Source organism: Lycorma delicatula, chromosome 9 (assembly GCF_047948215.1).
Source record: "Lycorma delicatula isolate Av1 chromosome 9, ASM4794821v1, whole genome shotgun sequence".
Taxonomy (NCBI): domain Eukaryota; kingdom Metazoa; phylum Arthropoda; class Insecta; order Hemiptera; family Fulgoridae; genus Lycorma; species Lycorma delicatula.
Window position 1 is genome coordinate 105,548,023 of NC_134463.1, and position 22,320 is coordinate 105,570,342.

The following is a 22,320-nucleotide window of genomic DNA, read 5'->3' on the forward strand; positions in this document are numbered from 1 at the left end:
ACTCATCTTTTAAGCGAAACTAAAAGAATAACCGTGTTGATTATGTACGGGAACGGTGATTTCCAAATAAAACGTACGTAGACAGTTATATGATTATTTATTTACTTATTTTTTTTTTTTTTAGGATTTAGAAGAAACAATGAACGGCATAGATGAAGTCCTACGCAAGAACTATCGCGTGAAAATTAACAAGAACAAAACAAAAGTAATGAAATGTAGTAGAAATAACAAATATGGACCACTGAATGTGAAAATAGGAGGAAAAAAGATTATGGAGGTAGAAGAAGTTTGTTATTTGGGAAGTAGAATTACTAAAGATGGACGAAGCAGGAGCGATATAAAATGCCGAATAGCACAAGCTAAACGAGCCTTCAGTAAGAAATATAATTTGTTTACATCAAAAATTAGTTTAAATGTCAGGAAAAGATTTTTGAAAGTGTATGTTTAGAGTGTCGCTTTATATGGAAGTGAAACATGGACAATCGGAGTAGCTGAGAAGAAAAGATTAGAGACTTTTGAAATGCGGTGCTATAGGAGAATGTTAAAAATTAGATGGGTGGATAAAATGACAAATGAAGAGGTATTACGGCAAATAGATGAAGAAAAAAGCATTTGGAAAAATATAGTTAAAAGAAGAGACAGACTTAGAGGCCACATACTAAGGCATCCTGGAATAGTCGCTTTAATATTGGAAGGACAGGTAGAAAGGAAAAATTGTGTAGGCAGGCCACGTTTGGAATATGTAAAACAAATTGTTGGGGATGTAGGATGTAGAGGGTATACTGAAATGAAACGACTAGCACTAGATAGGGAATCTTGGAGAGCTGCATCAAACCAGTCAAATGACTGAAGACAAAAAAAAAAATTTTTTTTTATTTAAGATCTAAAACATCCGAATGCCTCATCTGATTTAATTAAGGTATGTGAGCGTAAAACGGAGCTCACGATATGTTCAAAGCTAAGTTTTAATTGTCCGAGGCAATGCGAACGTAATATCTAAACGACCAGACCGATTTAATCCGAACTCAAAAACTGTATTACGCCAAATTTACGGAAGGAAAATTTTGTTAGGTAATTTTCAAGCAAACGAGATGTGTAAAGAATATGTATATCAAACGTACCAAACAGTTGTACAGAATATAATAAGACATTTTTAAGAAAGTTGTAAACTAAAGTTCACATTCTGGGTGCAAATCCGTTTACACAAAAGAAAAAGTACTCTCCTCCATCTGAAATGTATTAAATCAATACCTATTTTAATGAGATTTCAACATGATACAATTATAATTTTATACTATTTACACACATCAAAAGCAAAATTCGATATGTGTGAGTGTGTGTGTGTGTGTGTGTGTGTGTGTGTGTGTGTGTGTGTGTGTGTGTGTAAATAAATATAAATATATATGCCGTTATTCATTAAAAATTCCAGAACCACTGAACGATCTGAAATAGATTTGAAACGAAAATAAAATAGATTTTATTTTATTATTCAATTTTTTCTTACCAATTACCCTATTTTTTTTATGAAATGAATTTTATACCGGGTGAAAAATGTCAAGCTTGACCAGGATAAGAAGCCAGAATTTTGAGGATAAAATTAAAATTAATTCTCAGGTTGTAAGCGATTTAATAACAAAATTTCAGTTTCACGTTTTGTTGATAAAAGGTCATAATTTTTCGTGATGAATTGGCATTACTCATATATTACTAGAAGAATTACTATAAAAGAATTATTTGACGATTTTCAAGTAAGTTATGTTACTTGTACTGGTAAAGAGTTTTTTTTTTATTTTGATAAGGATTTAAAACAACCTTTACAAAAAAAAATAATAATAATAATAACAGATAAGATTTCAGAAATATGTATTCGGAGGTAACTGCGTTATATACACACTCACTTTAAATTTCATAGTTATTTCTAAATAATGAATTTCCGTTTCTTAATATTTTTAATATAACACTATAAAATTTAAATGACTGTATTAAATTATCGTGCTGTTTAATTTACTTTTTTATTTGTTTATTTTTACAAATTTATTTTATTCTAGGTATTTTCCGATATTGAAATCTTGATTTAGTTTAAAATTATACCGCAACCTATTTCTGCCATGTAATTATTAAAAATAAAATAAGGTAGCGTAGCGGTTTTACGACCTAATTATTTTATCAAAGTTAAATTTTCTCTCTTATTTTTATTTCTTAGTTTCTTAAAATTTTAACAGAGATCTTTGCTTCATTAGAGCCTTTTTATACAGATCGTTCAAAAGGTGACGCAACCTCGTCGAAGAATGTTTCCTTCTTTTGTTACACGTTTAATTCAGGAAAAACGGGTTACACAATGCAGCAGGGAATATTCATCGTCTCTCAATAGGTTAAATGATGTCTGGCCGCTTATGCGCGGACTCGCAATGAAAATATTATAACTAAACACGAATCCTGCCGCGCTGGCGCAGGACTTGCTCGCCAGACACGCGGCAGAGACGGGCACGGACATCGCTCTGATCTCTGAGCCGTATGCACCACGACCCCCCCCCCCCCCCAACAGGTTGAATTATCTCGGGGGATGGCAGGTCAGCGCTGTGGACCTGTGTCACCCTAAACATGCGGGATCGGATTTGTAAGGGCGACAATCGCAGGAGTATTTAGTAATATATTTCTGCGATTTTCTCCCCCAACATCCCCGTAGAAGATTGCTAGGAGATATTAACCGTCATACAGAGGGACATTTTGGTCCATCGGTGGGTCTTGTCGGCCGGGGACTTCAATGCCCGGTCGACGGATCGGGGATCGACCAGGACAACCGAGAGAGGAGCCGTTCTGACGGATACGGTCACGGCTCTTGATATACGGTCGCATTCAATATCGGGGGAGAGTAAACCTTTAGGAGAGGCGTGACGACGGGTTCCACCGTCGATATGACCTTTGCCTCTCCAGAGCTCGCCGCAGAGGTTAACGACTGGAGAGTCTGGGCCGCCGACAAAGCGGGAGTGTCATCTCTACAGAGGAGAAAGCTGCTGACTAAGACGGTCTATTTGACCCTACTGTACGGTGTCCGGCTGCGATCAGGCGTATTGAAATATCCCGAATACAGAGGTAAACTTGAGTGTGTTCATAGGTAGTGTTGCCTTCGGGTGGCATCGGCCTACAGGACGGTCTCACGAGAAGCGGTAGAGGTTTTAGCCGGACTCCTGCCTATAGATTTAGAAATTATACAGCGCTGCAGGCTCTCGGAACTTGGACCGCTGTCGGCAGCAAAAAAAGAGAATGAAAAAGGAAATCCAAAACGAGCCGATGGAGACAGACTTATACGCCACATACTAAGGCATCCTTTTAGTTTAAGTTTTCTGCGATCGACCTACGCATTACCGAGTACATTTGATGGCGTGACCCTGTGGTACGCGATTAGATGCTAACTGAATACGTTCTGATCCGAGTATGTATTCTTGCCGTACAACCTTTGGTCTTTTTTGTACGATGTAGTGTACTATACTGTTCGTTTGCGAGTAACCTACACATTATTGTGTACGTATGGTGTACGAACGAGCGTACAGGTGTATTATCCCCCTTCTAGACGAAGCGCTTGCTTAAGCTATTCCAGGGAAGGGTAGGGAGCCACGGGTGAGAGGGGATTTTTAGTCGGTAGGGTGCGGGTACACGTAGGCTTCTAACCGCTTCTAGTCTAACCCGTGCGAGTACGACCTAAACGGTATTTCTCTGACTCATCGTCATCGCAAAAAAAAGTAATGCCTGGACCCAGAACGCCTTGACAGAAGAGCACGGTGTGGATGCGCCAAAAAAGTCTTCCGTCACGCGGCTGTACGACAACTTCCAAAACAGGGAATGCGGTAGATGCGGCAAAAAGCGGTCGACCGAAAGTTCCGATACCAAAAGTGTCGATTGACGACGTGCAAGCTGCATATCTGTACGGCGCCTATATAGCCGGTCTGGTCTCCCCATCGGTAGTTTCAACGCGGTATCGCGCAACCGCTTAACGATACATCCGTACAGAATTCGTATCGTTATCAAGTTGTTACCTACAGACGCTAGAAAACGTGTAACTTTCTGTCAGCGGTTCGCGACATCTGTAACGCCAGACGGGAAGAACTGGATTACGGGTTTCGGTCTACGAGAAACGGTTCCGCCTCGATGGATACGTTAATGCGTAGAATTCACGCGTTTAGCGTACGGAAAATCCACATCGACTGCACGAATATCCTCTGCACGAACAAAGAGTTGGCGTTTGGTATACGATGTGACGTAGGCGAATCTTCATGATATTTTTTCACGGCGCTATGAATAGCGAGCGCTACATACGGATGTTGCAACAATCTGTAAACACTACACCTGCTCCTAGACGGATGTCCTTCGATATCAGATACAAAAAATTGTAATTTTTAGTAGATATAAGAATCGTACTTTAACTGCGTATATTTGGGGTATTATACCCCAAATTATACCCCAATTTGGGGTATTATTGCGTAACGGGGGATATATTTACCTATAAAAATTTAAAGATACAGGATACATAAGTTTGACCTTGAGAGACTATGACCAAAATTAAACGCAGCGCTTCCTCATATGCAGAAACCGTCTTGTAAAATTTCATAAAAACTAGTCGACATACGGATATATGTACGCGTACAAAACCTTCCGAAGATTTTTAACGATAAAATTGTGGTTAATTGCGGTCTTATTCGGATCTCTATAAAGGGGGGGTGGGAAATTAAAACCTTTTACTTCCCCGTCTAGGTAGCGCTATAGCTCTAGAAGGGAAAGTATTGCAATCGCTACGATTTGGGTACATACGGCTTTCACCAGAACTTGACGTTTTGACGCCGAAACCGAAAAACCGCAGGAACCCGAAAAACTCGATGAAAGTTTTCCGGATGTTATTGTTCGTACGAATGCATGTTCGGTGTTTACCTCTAAATCACCTTATATATACAAAACTACTTAATCGTGTTTGACCGAACTCGGTCGGATTACTTCTATATTTGCGGCATTGATTCCATTAAATTTTCAACTTAAAAGGTCACGGAGGTGAGGCTATAGAGCAAGGTCACCCTCAGTATCTCGAGATTTCGCCTGATGAAGATCGGCTGATTAACAAGCGGTAGAATTAAATAAAAGGATAATATTTAAAGCGTAAAAAAGTAACTCGGTCTGGTTGAGTCGCGTACTCGATCGCCCGGTTGACTCGATACCTGGTTAAGCCTCGCGGCTACACTAGTCTGCAGACCGTACAAGCGAAATGTTCCGTGTAAGCTGTGAAGTTACGTTAATTTAGTTAGTGCCGACTGTCACTGCTAGTACCCCCACAACCGCGCGAATTAAATACGGTATGCGCATGCGCTTTAATTAGAATCGTTGAATCAAATAAACGAAAAAATATTATGTTTAAGTTGCGTGTATGCGTGTATATGTGTATGTAAGCCGTGCATCAGAAACAACTGTATAGTTGGCTTTTTTTCTTTTTCATTCGTTTGAAGTCGTACTGTTGTACAAATTAGACGGTTTCATTACTTAAGTATGTCACTTTGGTTATGTATTTGGGGGATAATAAGCCTAATTATTTTGTTTTTTTGTCAGTTATCGGCTTGTTTGATATCGTTAGACTGGATTAGCCGGATTTACAATGACTTGTAAATACGGGAAGATGATGCCGGTCAACAGGGTGGGGAACTACGATTATCTCAAACTTTTACTCAAAAAATTGAATAATTTTTTTTTACATAATCTCTATTTGTAAACTTACATACTTCTCGACAGTGAATTCATCGGTACGAGCAGAGTTGCACAACTAACAAACTATTTGCCTTTTTTTTAATTTTACGCTATTTAAATTCACATAAGGTAAAAAAACATTCAAAAAAGACCAACTATTTTAACTTTTCTTCACGATTACTTTTTTACAAAAATGTCATTAATGAAATGGAAAAATATATATGTTAACGCATAATAGGGTTGAAGAATTAAATAAAACTACACTCGATTTTTAATGTTATTATGAAGCGAGTTTAAACTTCAAACTTACGAGCAAAGTTATAGAACGGTTAATATAAATGATGCCGCAATTAAGTAAATATGCGGGGGAAAAAAACAAAATAATAAAATCGCTTCAAAAACTTAATGATAATCAAAAGTTATAAAATACCCGAATTTTCATTTTTTATTGTACCAGAATTTTTTAACTAAATTTATAGTTGAATTTTACCAGATTAAATAACGATTCATATATTTAGAATTCGGGTAATTTTTTTAAAAATATAATCTTGAAATAATAAAAATTATATTAATCTTATTTTCTGTTTCAAATCCTGCGAATGCTTTTCTCTTTCGAATGGCGTTTGAAAAAACTCATAGAGAATAGAAAATGGCGGTAACATTATGAAACGGCTAACAAGTAAAGGCAATACTAGTGTAAAAATTGTAAACTTTACAACTTTTAATAGTACGTTAGATAATAAAATTCATTTCACGAATCGGTATTATTGATTTATTTATTACCGGAAAGTATTTAAAGGCTGTACATATATAAATATAAATTAACAAAACTATAAACATTTTGTCAAACGAATTCCGATTCACCATTTTGTAATATCTTGACCGAAGTCTAAGCAAACGAATGAAAAGCCATTCTATTCCATAAATATAATTTTAAAAGGGGAAAAAAGGAATAAACAGTTAAACGAGACCACAAAAGACTAAACCATAACATGAGATGTGACGTTAAGTCTATAAGCGTTAAGTTTTATTACACCGGATTCAATACTAACCAACCAAATAAAAGCAGTAAATTCTGGTTGTAAAATAACTGTAGAATACGTTACGAGCTATGTATGTGAACCGTATATCATTTGTTTATAGCTTCTTCCAATAGCCATCTACACACACACACATACACACATACATATTTTACACTTTTGACCACCGCCATATTTTATTATAAAACCGAAAAGCATTGCCCTATGATGAAAATTTACGATTTATCTTTTCCTCTAAATAATTTAGTAGTCTATATATAGGCTATTTTGATTGTAACGGATTAAGATCACAACGTCAACAAAAGTCGCGATAGTCAGATAGATATGTTATTAAATTTTTTACTCGTTTTAAAACTTTATATTTATATATTTTTTTTAAACGCGTCTTATATTTTTTTATCAGTCAAATATATCAAACCCTTATTGAAGAATAATGTTTTATAAGATTGTATAACTAAAAAGGACAAATGTTAATCGTAAAAAAAAAGTTGTATGTAATTACAGAAACCGAATTCATTTTATATTTTTTTCCTAATAAAAAAGCACGGTGCGTCGGTTTGTTTTTAGTATGTGCTCGCATTTTTATTTTCTGTCACCGTGGCAACAGAAATATAATTAAGTAAAATTACTTACTAATGTTTTTTTCTCTAAATACTTAATATTTTTACAAGCATAAGGACACGAACCCGTCGAAGATCTAGGGGGACTGTTACCATACGTCTAGCCAGGGGTTTCAGCTTCCTGACTAGACGGTCGGACGAGCAAAGCAAGCCCTTAACGGCTAGTGTATTTTAAATAATATTTATAAGCCGTGTCTTCTAAAGATAATACTAAAAGGTATAATCGATTTTATTCATCTTAGCGTAAATAACCGGTGCTCTTATCGGTACTGTTTTTTATCCATCAGTCAGATTTCTAAAAAAGAAATACTTCGAACGAAATCCCTTTAAATTTTAAAAACTTATCTCCCTAATATACTATCTCTAACACAGGATTATCGTAATTAAATCGTTTTACTAAAACGGAAAACAGGAAGCCTTATTTCTAAATACCAAATAAAATTTTCCTGTAAAACTTGGTTTTATTCATCCGTTACAATTTTAAACTAATCCTTAACAAACAAATTACAAAAACGGTTATTGTAGAAAGACTGGAACTTCTATATGAAATTAAATTTAAATAATATTTTCAAAGAAATCGCTCAAAATTTTTATTTTTTAAACCTTAAAATCTTTTATTAGATTTTTTTGTAAACACATTACAAAAATTTTCCGTAGAAAAGCGTCACGTTTAAAATGAAATGTATTATAAATAATTTAGTTTATTTTAGGGGCTTTAATTTCGTGTAACGTTTTGAGTACAGTAATAATATACGCCAAAGAAACTACTTTTCTGTTATACTGCCTAAAGCCTCTCTACAGGGTATATAACTTTCATTGTAAGGTTTCAATCGAGTTAAAAAAAAGTTCATCTTAATATTTTTTTAATCTGTTTAGCCGAGCAAGCACGACTAGAGCGTACAAAATAGAATTTAATTTAAAATTCGATAAAAAAAATTACGTAAACGTATTCTGCAGTTTAAATTTACTTTATTTCATTTAGAATTACGAACGTATTTGTTTAATTACGTGAAAATACAAAGTCTCAAGTTTCTTTAAGCTCTTAATGTAACTTAATATCAGCACCGATTACAGCCCTACATAATCGATAATCCACCTCGCTTCTAACTCTGGCGAGCATGTCTACGGGGATGGCCTCCAAGGCTGCTGTTTTTTTTTGGCGCTGGCGGTCAAGCGGCTGGATTTTTTTTGTAAACGATCTCTTTTACGTAGCCCCAAAAGAAGAAATCTACGGTCGTCAAATCGGGACTTCGCAGTGGTCAAGCGATGGGAGCTTCTCTGCCTATCCGGCCTTCTGGGAACCTGTCTTTAATCGCAGTCCGTACAACTTCTACGTGAAGGGCTCCAACCTTTTGGAAGATTAAGATCTCCGTATTTTCAATTTGCGGAAATGCAAAGTTCTAACGCGTTCGTGTACGCTATGTTCGTAATACTCTGCTCGTGGAAAATACGGACTGAAAATTCGATCGTGCACGATATCACTCTAAACAAATATTCGGATAGCTGCGAACGAATTCCATCGTTTTGTATAGATTTTTTTAGCTCCACACTCGAAATTATGGCGATTCACGACCGAACATGAATGCTATTTCATCAGAAAGTAATATGCACTGCAAGTAGTTTCCATTCCAGAAATTACATCTAACACGGTTCTTACAAAGTGAACTGTTTTTGCTTTTTGAACTGTTAATTTTAATTTCGCGGAGAAGTTGCAGCTTATTAACACGAGTTTCAGTTGCGTGGGAACATCACAGTGATTGTTTTTATTCCTGAAAGCGATATTTAGTTGACTATTAGAACTACGAACTGAACGTTTTGGTTTCGTTGAAGACAGTCGATTTCTTTCTGTATTTTTTGGCACTTCTTTTAGGCTTACCTGATGAGGGTCCTTTCAAAACGCTTCTGGTTTCCGAAAATTATTCACACCACTTACGTATGCTTTTATCACTCGTAGAAAATTTCTACGATAGTCTCGTATATAATTTCTTTGTACGATATTCACTGACTTTGTTTCTACAAAACAGTACACGCACTGTACTTTATCTTACGGTACTTTCTTATTTTTTTTCTGTTTAGCCTCCGGAACCACCGAAAAGTATTACTTCAGAGAATGATATGCATGAATGTATTTCAGGTCGACCGTTTTTGAGATGTGTGGTTAATTGTAGCCTAACTCCAAACAAAAACAAACACCGGTATCCACGATATGGTACTAAAGCCTGGGTTCATAAAAGCTTGGCCTCCACAACAGTCTAACGCCGCTGCTATATATCTGAGAATAAGTAAACTAAAACTTAATTGTTGTCGCTTCAACATTACCCACAAATACTATTTAGCATTGCATAATAAAAACTATATTCGCTCTGAAAACCCCGGAATTCTTTTTCAGACATCCGGTATATTTTGCGTGAAAAATATTCCTAACTGTGTGCTGAAAGAACGTCAGATTTAAATTTTTAGAGAACCGTAATTCATAAAGAAAAATACGTCACTGTCAACAAAAAAAAGATTCGATACGAAAATACAATATCGTATTAATGGAGTGATTAAACTCCATATTTTTACGAATTAAATAGCAAATGGAAAAATTTGAACTATATCCTACATTTTTTTTACGTGCATGTTATTGTTACCGTTACAGAACATCGCAACACAGAAAATAATTTACAAAAATGGATATTTTCGGTTCAAAAATCAATTATATACGAGTAATTATATAAATGTATTAAGGAACCTTTTCTTAGCTACTCATATAATAGTAAAAAAGATTATTCAAACAAAAAATACAAGTCTCATAAAAAACAAGTGACTGTCAATAGGGTACTAGAAGGGAGACACCATGGGGTCACACTATACTGTCTCCCTTGTTTTTAGTTGGTTGTATAATCTCATGTTACCTATCCGAAGAAGATATTTTTTGATTGATATTTTTTGGGGAATTTTTGTGAGTGAACTATCAGAGGTTATTATCATCCGAAAAAAAAATACAAGAATATCAGGCCGCATTATAAATAAACTAAAAACATTTTCCAGAAAAGCATAATAAAAAATTACGCTCAGAAAGAATCGCTAGTAATGGCTTAAATATAAATAACATAAAAGAAAAAAAGGTGGTATAAAAGTCTACCGTTCACAAAAGTAAATTTAAAAATAAGATAATTACAAAGATAAAAAGAATGAAAAAAATAACAATAAAATATTTAAAATAAACTAATAATATTGCGCTGTGACGAAGATGAAAGTTTAAAATATCCCCCGCTAAAACTCACGCAACAAAGAGGAACGTGAGGATGCTCACCTCCCTCCAGAGACGGGAAGCTATTAAGGTTACCTCTGCTTACCGTACTGTATCGAGTCTGGCTATTGAGGTCATAGCGGATATAATCCCCATTCAATTACGCGCCGAACAAACGGCAAGAACATGTGTTGGCATGACAAAACCAGATGCCCGTACATTTGTCCCTGGAGGAATGCCAAGCGATGTGGAATGACGCCTCCTCACACAGAGCAACCTGGACGAGACGTCTGATTCCCAGGATTGAGTCGTGGGTTCGGAGGCGATTTGGCGAGGTGGACTACTACTGCGTCCAGTTCCTTTCGGGGCACGGCGGGTTCACGTCCTACCTCTATAGAGTCCGCAGGAGAGATGCTCCGGACTGCCTGTACTGTGGAGCCGAGGACACTCCTGAACACACTTTTTAAAATATGTGCTACTGATGGGCGCATATGAGACGTCAGCTCGACCTGGAGGGTTTGACCCCGGAGAATAGTATACGTCATATGCTAAAGGGTCGCTCAGAATGGGGTTCTGTTAGGAGGTTTGTCAACGATATTCTAAAAACTAATGAGTCAGAAGTTAGCTATCGTGAGCTAAGATGGCTATCGTGAACGTGATTGAAGTAGAGCCGTTGATGTCAGAAAAGCTCTCAGTTGAAGCGAAGACTTGGACCGAAGAGCGATTCCTGCGGATCCGTCGTTCTCCCGCGCTTGCGTAGATCGGCGACGGTGATGATGTACGGGGACTCTGGATTCCCCGAGCTCGAAGGCACCTCCCGGAGCTGAGTAATGCTTAATTGCGGGTCCGTCCCCCCACCCTCCGGGGAGGGGGAAAAACGGTGAGATAGGAGGTTTAGTAGGTAAGGCGCAAGCTCACCCGCCCACCCTTTAAAACATCTTGCGGAACCTGTTAGCGTACCCGACACTTCGCCAGTAAATAAAAAAAAAACTTAAATGCAATTTCTAACGTATTAAAACTCAAACATTGTTTAACGATTTCAAAAATGTAATCCTATTTTAATTTTGATTATATCGTTACTAAAACACTCACGATGCGCTAGTCTAAATATTAACCGTATATTGCATGTTAGAAACCATTATTTGGCAGCTATTAAAATCGAATCGCTAGATAAACATAAGCATCCATATCGTAAACCTGGTATGGACTAAACACATTCGGAAAAATACGAATTCTTCACAGCTATTAAGAGCATTGACGATTTTTTATGGCAACATTTCTTTATAAGACAACAACCAACGACTCGTTCTGGCATACTACCGTTAACCGATGTTTGATGAAACATGTTTGTTCGGAATGGATAAAATCGTTTGAAATTTTTAAGTGCCTAAAAATCTTGCAGAAACCATAGGACTAATCTGAGTAGTTTATCTAGCCCAGTGTTTCTCAAACTATCGGGTGCGCCCCTCTAGGGGGGCGTGATAACACTAAATGAAGGGAGCGAGCGTACCGAAAAGAAAATATTATTAAAAAAATTTATTAATTTTCTGAAAGGAAAGCAGAACAAAATACATTCTGACATAATAAATAATAAATGTTTTCAGTGCAGAAAATGCATCATTCACCCCTGCCCAAAATTCAAAGAGCGATTTTTTACCAAATTGTCTTTTGATTTCGCCAATTGCCGTGAAATCTATGAAGATTTCTTCTTTGGCAGTCGAAATCCCTTTGGGAATATTTGGTAATGGATCCCTAACCCACTCGTGACTTGCTACCAAGTAGTTGTTAGTAAGAAAGTACTTTTTTAAATTCTTTGCCGGCACGGCTAAATGATTTTTTTAACGGTTAGAAAAACAACTTTCACATGTTGTTCATCAGCCTTGTAAGTTTTAACACATTCATTCAAATTTGCAAACACTTCTAGATTTTTTGCTCTAAATGTCTGCTTCACAATTCCAATTTTCTACAAAAAACATTAGTTTTATCACTCATTTCCAACATATGTGTATTTGCTCTGAGGAGTTGAAAATTCAAGATATTTAATTTCTCAAATAGGTCGACCAAGCAGCTCAATTCTATCACAAATAAGCCATCTCGAAACTTTTCGACTCCGGGTCGGTTTTCCTCTTCTAGACAAATGGCGATTTCATTTCTTAATTCATAAACACGTTGCAAAAATTTTCCACATAACCATCTAGCTTCGCAATAAAATATTAACGCTGAATGTACTGCACCCATGTCTTTACACGTCGTTAATACAATATTCAGACCAGGACTCATTTCTTTGGAAGCCAGAGCTTCTCTGTGTATCATGCAATATATCCAGACACACTGTGGAGATTTTTGTTTTACAAGTGCTTGTATACTTCCAGACATTGAACAAGCATCATAGGTGCGTATTCCGACGGAATGTTTCCATTCTATGTTTGCCTCGTTTTTAAAACCATTTAAGATAACAAATAATGCTGTTGCTTTGAGTTTTATTGGTTTACAGAGAAATAGTTCTTCTACTGCTGTGATATACCATCACAAAATCGAACATAGGCAATGAAATGAGCACCTTTATTGCTATCTGTTGCCTCATCAAGCTGAATCGGGAACAATTTTCCACGCATCTTCCCGAAAAGCTGATGCTGTACATCTTCAGTTACATCAGCTACTCGACGGGCAACAGTATCATTTGATACAGATATGAATTTCAATTCTTTGGCAAAATTATCTCCATAGTTTTTACAATCTGAAATGCAGCTACCAAAATAAGCTCTTCACCGGCTTTTACATCTGGCTATTTCACCCGGCTTTTTACATCTGGATATTTATATGAAACTTTGTAAGAGGCAAGTAAAGCTTTTTCATTCGCAGACAAAGATTTTTTTTAAAAATGATGTTTTTTTTCGTACGATTTTAATTTTAATTCGAAGAAATCTCGAGGTTTGTTAACATACTCGGTACGAAACTTTTCCAAATGTAGTTTAAGTTTATTACATTCCACGCTGTCTGCTGCCAAAACGTTTGTGCAAATGACATACAGGGGCCTTTCTTCTTCATTACTTCAGTACTGGTAAACCAAAAGTTTAAGTATTCTTGAAAATATTTTCTTGATTTTATTTTCTGAACCACGTTCGTCTGTGCACTTGTTGATGCTTCACTATCGTCTAATGTTCGCTTACGTCCGCTTAAAAATTTATCCATGATTCTGTGTAAATCTACGGCCGTGAATATTTAATACCGTGAATCGCAATTAACACGAAAATTTACAACATTCACATTCACTATAGATTCGATAGCGATAGAAGGATCGACTCGGCTGAGACTCGCTGAACTTGAACGAGGTGCAGCATTTAAACACGTTTGCGCAGACGTTCCAGAATGTTTGAGGCAAATCGGAACTTCTTGCGAAGCCGCGAGAATGTCCAATATAATGGACGTAAGACAGAGTTCAATAGAGAGGCATCGATTCCGGTTTTGCAAATGCTGAGGATCGGTGTTGCCAAAAAATCAGTATATTTACTTATTCTTGGTAATTTGTAAGGTTTTCGATTAAAGTTGTAGTGTAGCTTTAGCGTCAAAATACTCAAATTTCATTTTTATCGTATGAGAAGGGGGTGTGATGAAAATTACGATTAAAAACCGGGTCGCAAATACTGAAAGGTTGAGAAACGTTTGTCTAGCCTAAGGATCTGCTTTCTGAAAGTACTTTTCAACTTTTTTTTGGCTAATTTCTGTTTTTTTGCAAAAGTAAAGTTAAGAGTGCAAAGTTAAAAGTAGGAAGTAAGATTTGCTTTATAAAAGACTACACTTTTCACATTTTGATTACAAAAGTAAAGAGTGAACCGCTTTGGTTTTAAAAGACTTTTCAGAATATACTTTTAAAAATAACATTTTGAAGAGTAGCTTATAGAATTAAAAAAAGGATAGGATCGCGATACTGTTACTTGGTTTTGGTTGCATATAAACTGCAACACATGCAGTAAACACAATTCATTAGAGAACATTTCTAATGACAGGAATTTGCAAAATTTGAACCGAGTACAATCCAAGAAATGAAAATTTTACAAATTTTTTATCGCGACTTGAAAATTCTACAGACCATTTTTAAGCTGAGATAACAGACCACTTTCATAGAACCTTTAAGAAAAATATTATGTAACTGGGTCACTTGTAAATACAAATAAAAGTTCTTCAAACAACGAGCAGAGTTTTCAAATAACTTATTCAAAATATAGAATCCAGAAACGATGTGCAGATTTTATATTTTTTTCTCTGCTAATTTTAATTTTTAAACGTTACTACTAAAAATTTGGCACAGAAGTAAAAAATGCAATGGGAAAGTGAAAGGTTAGAGTGATCTTAAAAAACATAAAATTTGTATCTAACATGACGACAACTTTTCAACTAAACTAACAACTTTTCAACTAACATTACAACTTTTCTCACTGTAATTGGAGTGCTGATTTCAAATATGTTATTGAAATTGCGGCGTGAACTTAAGAACCACTTCACCGAACGCTTCTTTTGCTTGACAAATATACTGGAATTTTCATTCAAAAATAGAAACTTCATAAAATATGCAGATGTATCCTCAACTCTAAAGCCGATACCACACGGAGGGGAGTTACAAATAATACCACAATCTAATCCGACATTGCTAGAAGAACAATCTGAAAATGAAACAGATGATGTAGAAGATAATGAAGAATTTCTTTCTGTATCTGATGGGAAATCTCCTCGTTTAATTCAACATGGACTTAATGATTTAGTTCGCGATTTAAATTTGTCGAAGCAGCAAGCTGAACTTCTGGGGGTCTGGACAGCAACAGTGGAAATCTTTTAGCGGAAAAAATAAAAGTTACTACGTTTAGAACACGAAATAAAACTCTTTCGACTTATTTTACTATGAAAAGTTCATTTTGCGTTTGTTCTGACATCGCTGGTCTGATGAAAGAGTTTGGAATTCATTCCAACCCCCGTAGGGGAAGACACCCGCCACACCACCCTCCCCGTTCCTAGCCCTGATGGGCTTTAACGGAGGTCGTCTTTTGACCCTCTAACGTTTTACATCTCACAGTATTAAGCCGAGTGATTAAACTGAGTGATGATAAACTCAAGGAGGGTATATTTATTGATCCGCAAATCAAAAATCTGCTTAAGAACTCAACTTTTGGCGATAAATTTAGCGAATGGGAACTATCTGCATAGAAATCTTTCAATACATTTTTGGTGGTTTTTGTAGGCAGAAAGTATGAAAACTATGTGTTTTTGATTAATAAGCTGGTAGAAAACTACAAACGTTTCTGATGTAAGATGTCATTAAAATTCATTTCCTACACTCCCACCTAGACTTTTTTCCCGAAAACTTGAGCTTTGTCAACGATGAGCAAGGAAGCGTTTCCAGAATATTCTAACTGTGAAGCATCGGTACTAAAGAAGATGAGATTCTAGAATGATGGGTAACTATTTTTGGTTTTTGTTTAGAGAAACTGATCAAACATCACACAAGCGAAAACGTTTGTCAACATATTTTAAAAATTAAAAATAAGTCGATTCGAATAATTAAAACTTTTAAAAACTGTTACTTTAAAGACATTTTCAATGATTTAAAATAGTTGTTTTAGAATTTTATTAATGTCCTGTACTTAAATTTATGTGTTTTAACAAATAAAAAATTTGGTTGATTTAAACAAATTTTAAATGAATACACATAAATAATTTTTTTTTAATATTTATTTCACAGTGATTGTATATTTATTGGTAAATAAATCGTATGTTTAAAAAAAACGTGACGTATTATACAAATTCTGATAAGTTTTGAATTCAGGACCCCAAAATTAGTTAAAATCACCATGCACGTTTCCAGATACACGAAAAAAACCTCTTTTTGTTGACTAGTATAATTAAAAGTTCCATCGTGATTTTGTATTACTTTAGAAAATATTTTGTTTGAATTTTGAAAAACGAAAGATCGGTTGCGAAGATACAACAACATTTCCGAATTAATGTGATCCGTTAGATCGGGAATGTAGCTGATGCATGCAAAGGTTAGCCTTTAACCTAATGTCAAATACCCTGTTTAAGGGGAATGAAGTTAGAAAACAGATTCTACTAAAACTAAAACCGCATCTTTTTGCAAAAATTATTTTTAACATTTAGCAGATATTATTTAAGTTTAAATAATTAGTCATCTGACGTTTATATCACCTGAAAAAAAACACGAGCAAATTGCGCTTAAATATAAATAAATAAAAACTTTGTTGAAAACGAGATAATTAACTAAAAACAACCCGAAAAATAAGTTTAAAGTGAACCCCGTAAATAGCAGGAAAAGACTACCATTACTATTTCACCGTATATATAATAACTGTATAACACTGTATGTATAATAACTTCTTTTTTTTTTGTATAACTGATAACAAAAAAATGTATGTATATTTTTTAAATCCTTAGCAACCAAATTCGCTTTTATCATTGAAAGCCAAACACAAAAATTCCACTGAATTCATTCCCAGTTTCGTAAAATCCAAATCATTTGAGTTTTCCTATTTTATTGACTATTTTTTTATTTTTTTTACAACATTCAATTGTTAAATGTGCACGAAAACCTTTTTTTTTCTTTTAGATAAGTGAATAGATACCTCCGTATTTTTGTATTTTAACAGAGAAAAGATTATTTGAATTTAAGCTACAAAAAGAAAAATGAATAGTCTACTTTGAAAATTGAAAATTGTAATAAATTACAATTAAAATAGCAACAATATTTTATATTTTTATTTTAAGTGTTACTTAGCATTGAATTTAAAATCATTTTATTAGTTTATAATTATGAAATTTTTATATTAGTGACACGGTAAATTATATTTTCATTATTATCGTCTAACCTGTATAAATAAAGTTCACAATTACTTCAGATATTTTGATTGATTTTAATGGTTTTTATATTAAATATCAAATATTTTTTCATTTTCGTATTTCTGAAAAGTTTCATTAATTGTTCAGTAATTTGTCCGGAAAATTTAGTAAGTATACTAATTAGTCGATACTGCTCATAGAAAAAGATATGAATAATAATAATCAGTAAAACGAATCGATTTGAATAATATTACTTTCTAAATATGAAATTGTATTCAAAATATAATTTTTAACACACGTTCAGATATTTTATTTTAAACCCTAGGTATAAATGGGTACATATTTATTTTTTAACGCTATATCGATTCCTTTAAGGTAGATAATTACTCGACAATGTCGAATTCTAAAACTTTTAAACGGTTTTTTATGATAAAGGTTATTTAAATAAATTGAAAAATTAAGTCATTTTAATTTTATTTGATCGATTTAATTTTACATTTTAGATCGAGAAGACTTTTGTTGGAGGATATAGACCTCGATACGTTAACGATTTTGATGTAAATGAAGCGTATAAATTTGGAGTTAATAAATTAATGAATTGCAACGATTTTGATTGTAGAAACACAAAATATTCTTTAATAAGTGCCGCATCTCAGGTAAATATTTAATTAAATACTATAGTAAGTTATCAGGGTTCGTAACCGTTGTTAATACTTGACTTTCGGCCGGTGTTGGTGAGTGAGCCTCACAATGCCGGATGTAGATGTGTAATCGGCATCTGTGAATTACATCGATGACTATTTGTAGAAAAAATAAAATTTATCATTTCGTTCGTTTTATTCGTAGGAAAAAGTAAAACTAATATTAAAATAGTTCTGCCTACGTACGTTAAAATATTTCTTTTAAGAAATCCGTTTAACTTCTCAAAAAGAATCGAAAGCTTTAATGATGATTGTGAATTGATTAATATAAAGTGTTTTTATATATAAATATAATGTAAATAAATATGTAAAAGGAGGTAAAAGAAAATTATAAAAAAATAATGCAGGTTTTATAAATATAGGTAAAGCATTCTACTGTTTAAGACGGGCTAAAGGAAAATAAATTAAGAAGCCAAAGAGTTAACTGGAAAAATAGAACAGCGGTAAGATAAATCGAACCGGAATCAGAACGCGACTATAAATATAGCTAAATGATTATCAAAATTTGAAATCATTTGGAAGTATTAATTTAAATCTCATAATATCATGTTTTCAAAGTCATTACAAAAATACCAATTACAGCGGTGAGAAATGATTTTGTCGGTAAATATAAATTATCCCACGAGAAAAAATTTGATTTAAATTTTAACAACATTTAAAATAGGCGAATAAGAGCCAAAAAAAAGACAGTTATTGAATGCAATACTTTTTTTTAATTATAATTCGATTTCATTTATTAACATCAAAGCGACTATAAAGTTTTCAGATCAAGTCGCAAAGTGAGAGTTTTCGCCGTGAAGTTATGACAATAAAATTTATTTGTACAGATGAATTTAAAAGGAATTTAAAATTACAATTCAATTTCTGCGAAAACATATTTTTTCTAGTTTGAAATTTTCATTTGATAAATATTCTATGTATCGTATACAGAGTGATTCAAGAGGAAAGGGAAATAATTTGGAAACCGATTCCAGAGCTTGAAATAAGGAAAAGAATTCATACAAACGTAGTCCGAAAATGCTTTGTTATTTAGTTACGGCTAGCGAAAAATTTCGCCCTAATTTTAGCTGCTAGGTGGTCCCTTTGTCATACAGTGTAAAATAGATGACGAAAAATAGTACAATAGACTAATAAATGAAAAAAGTTTAAAATACACAACACATGTTACTTTTAATTTACTTTTAAAAAAATACAAACTGTGGTTTATACTTTATTAATTTACTATAAACGTCCGAGAATTCCACCGCTGACATCGACGCACTTTTCAACTCGTTACCATACATTTTCTGTAGGTTGCAACCTGATACGTTCGCATTCCTTGATGAGGACAGAAGCATTAAGAATGTGACCGATCACATGTCTAACTTTGGCTTGTATGCTTCGCATTTCATCCGTACTCATAAACAGTAAGCTAAGGGAGTAGGTTCAGTGATATAGGTGGCTGATTTACCGGGCGTCTACGTCCAATCCATTTACCGGTAAATTTTTCATCTAAAAATTGTCTTCGTTCGTGAAATGTGTCGGTTCATCATCAAGTCTATAGTAAATTCCAGTTTGTTTCGCCGATGAGAAGTTTTCTGTAAGAAATGTATTGTATAAATTCCTAACAATTTTTCCTTATGACATGTTGTTCTAGTATGAAAGGGCCTATTTATTGATTGTCGTTCACGTCGTACCAGATATCCACCGAATATTTTGCTGGAAATCTAATTCGACTATAAATATGGGCTTTCTTAAAATCATCCATTAGAATTCCGTGTGTGGTTTATACCATAACGGGTAGCTTCGTCGAAAAATAGTATGAATGAAATTAAGCGGTAATTATTTTTAACCCGTTGACAAAATTACAGTCGACTGGGACGGTCACCAAGCTGGAGGTGTTGAACTTTCTGAACGTGATGAGGACGCAGTCCGTGAACGTGTAATTTCCTACATACTGTACTTTGTGGATCGATGAGTCGTGCAGAAATTCTTCGCGTACTCTTTGTAAGACTAAGTTGTACTACCTGAAGAAATTTTTACATTTCATCATCATGTACCGTTTGAAGTTCAGATGAAACATGAGCGGTGGGAAGCATACCGTTTCCACGAAAATCTTAAAAAATATTTTACGATTTGGAACTACTCGTCCTGTATACCTACATCTGTATTTTTTCACCGCAGCTGGAGGAATGAGAAATTTTCAAGCGCTATAAGAAATTCATTGTTTAAAAATTCTATCCTGAATCTACGGAATATTCTGATAACTACGGGAGATACAGTTTTAGGACCTGTTTTATTTAATTTTTTCAAGTCAGTAAACATGTGAAACCAAGTTTACCCTTTATATAACTCCTTAAAAATTTCAAGATGACCTCACTTTACCGGGGAACTGAAATCCGGGCAAAATTTTGGCTAGCCCGTAATTTAATAACAAAGCGTTTTCGGACATATGTTTTTATGATTTTTTCCTTACTTCAAGCTCTAGATTCTGTTCCCAAATTATTTACCTTTCGTCCAGAATCACTGAATTTAGGGTGATTCACTAATAATGAAAGAAAAATTCAGGATATGTTCTATTTGGTGAAAATAAAGAAGAAAGTTTTTATAAATATAGATTCAGAAACGCATTATTAGCGAGTATCGGCTGGCGAAAGGTTTTGCCCTGATTTCTGCGCCTTCGGTAAAATTAAGCCAAACTATAATTCTTGGGACTCAAATTAACGGGGTAACTTTGAAGGTTTTATAGAAAATCTGACCTAAAAAATTGAAAAAAAAACTAGTCCCAAAACAGTATTTTTAGTAATATTCGAGAAAGCTGGGGTAAAAGACAAACGGTCGAGTGTTTTGATTAAAAAACTTTGTTAAACGGGTAGTAATAAGCACAAATGAACCTTAATTGTCAAAGTACACCGTTATCTACTGTCTAATATTCATAAAAGTAACTTACTTAAATCCTTTACCAGGATTTGAACTTCAGAACGTTCAAAAATCAGCTGATTTTCGACAATATATATTTATATATTACGTATTTTTAATCCAAAGTTATCATAAAAGAATGGTGCGGTTTCAGTAATTCATAGGAAGATTGTAGGGAAATTTCTAGATGTTATATTGGTATCCCTGAAAGCCTCCAACCCAAAAGTTTATTTATCAGCAGTTGTAACCACAACGTCAGTTCTTGTATTGTTGTTGCGGTGAGTTTAGTGAGTTACTATGATCTCGGATAAAGACAAAGCAAAGTGTGTTTTATTGATGGCTGAATTAAAATCCGTAATTTTAGTTCAACGTGTGTTTCGACGTGAATTCGGAAGAGATCCGCCACACAAAAATAACATAACACGTTGGTTCAAACGATTCTAAGAAACTGGATCGGTTAAGAAACAGAAATCAACCGGCAGACCAAGTGTACCAGACGAAACGGTTGAACTAATTAGACAATCGGCAATTACAAGTCCTGGGAAGTCCATCCCCCAACGAAGCGTCGAATTAAGTATTTCAAAATCAACAGTTCACAAAGTTTTACATAAAAATGTGAAATTACACGCTTATAAAATCCAGATACTGCAGGAATTGAAACCCGTTGATGGTGTAAAACGTTACAATTTCGCTGTTGAAATGTTTAATAAGTGAAAACATCATTTTTAGATGATATAATTTTTACAGACGAAGCTACATTCCATGTGAATGGATGTGTTAACAGACACAATTCACGATATGAGGCTCTGAAAACCCACACGCAATTATTGAGAAACAACGCGATTCGCCTAAAGTTAATGTTTGGTGTGGTGTGATGAAAAATCGGAGTGATAGGGTCTTTCTTCTTTGCTGAAAAAACAATTAATGGAGTTGTGTATCTTGACATGTTAACCAATTATTGCTTTCCTCGGCTGGATGAACTCGAAAATATTCATCGACTTCATTTCCATCAAGATGGTGCTTCCCCGCAGTTCAGTGCATCGGTCACGGACGCTTTGAACGAAAAATTTGAAGATCGATGGGTAGGTCGGCAAGGACCCGTACTTTGGCCTCCAAGGAGTCCAGACCTGACACCTGCGATTTTTTCTTGTGGGGGTACACCAAAAGCATTGTTTATACACAAAATATTCGCGATCTATACCACTTAAAAACAGGATTAATGAAGCAATGACAACCATTAACGAAGAAATGTTAAC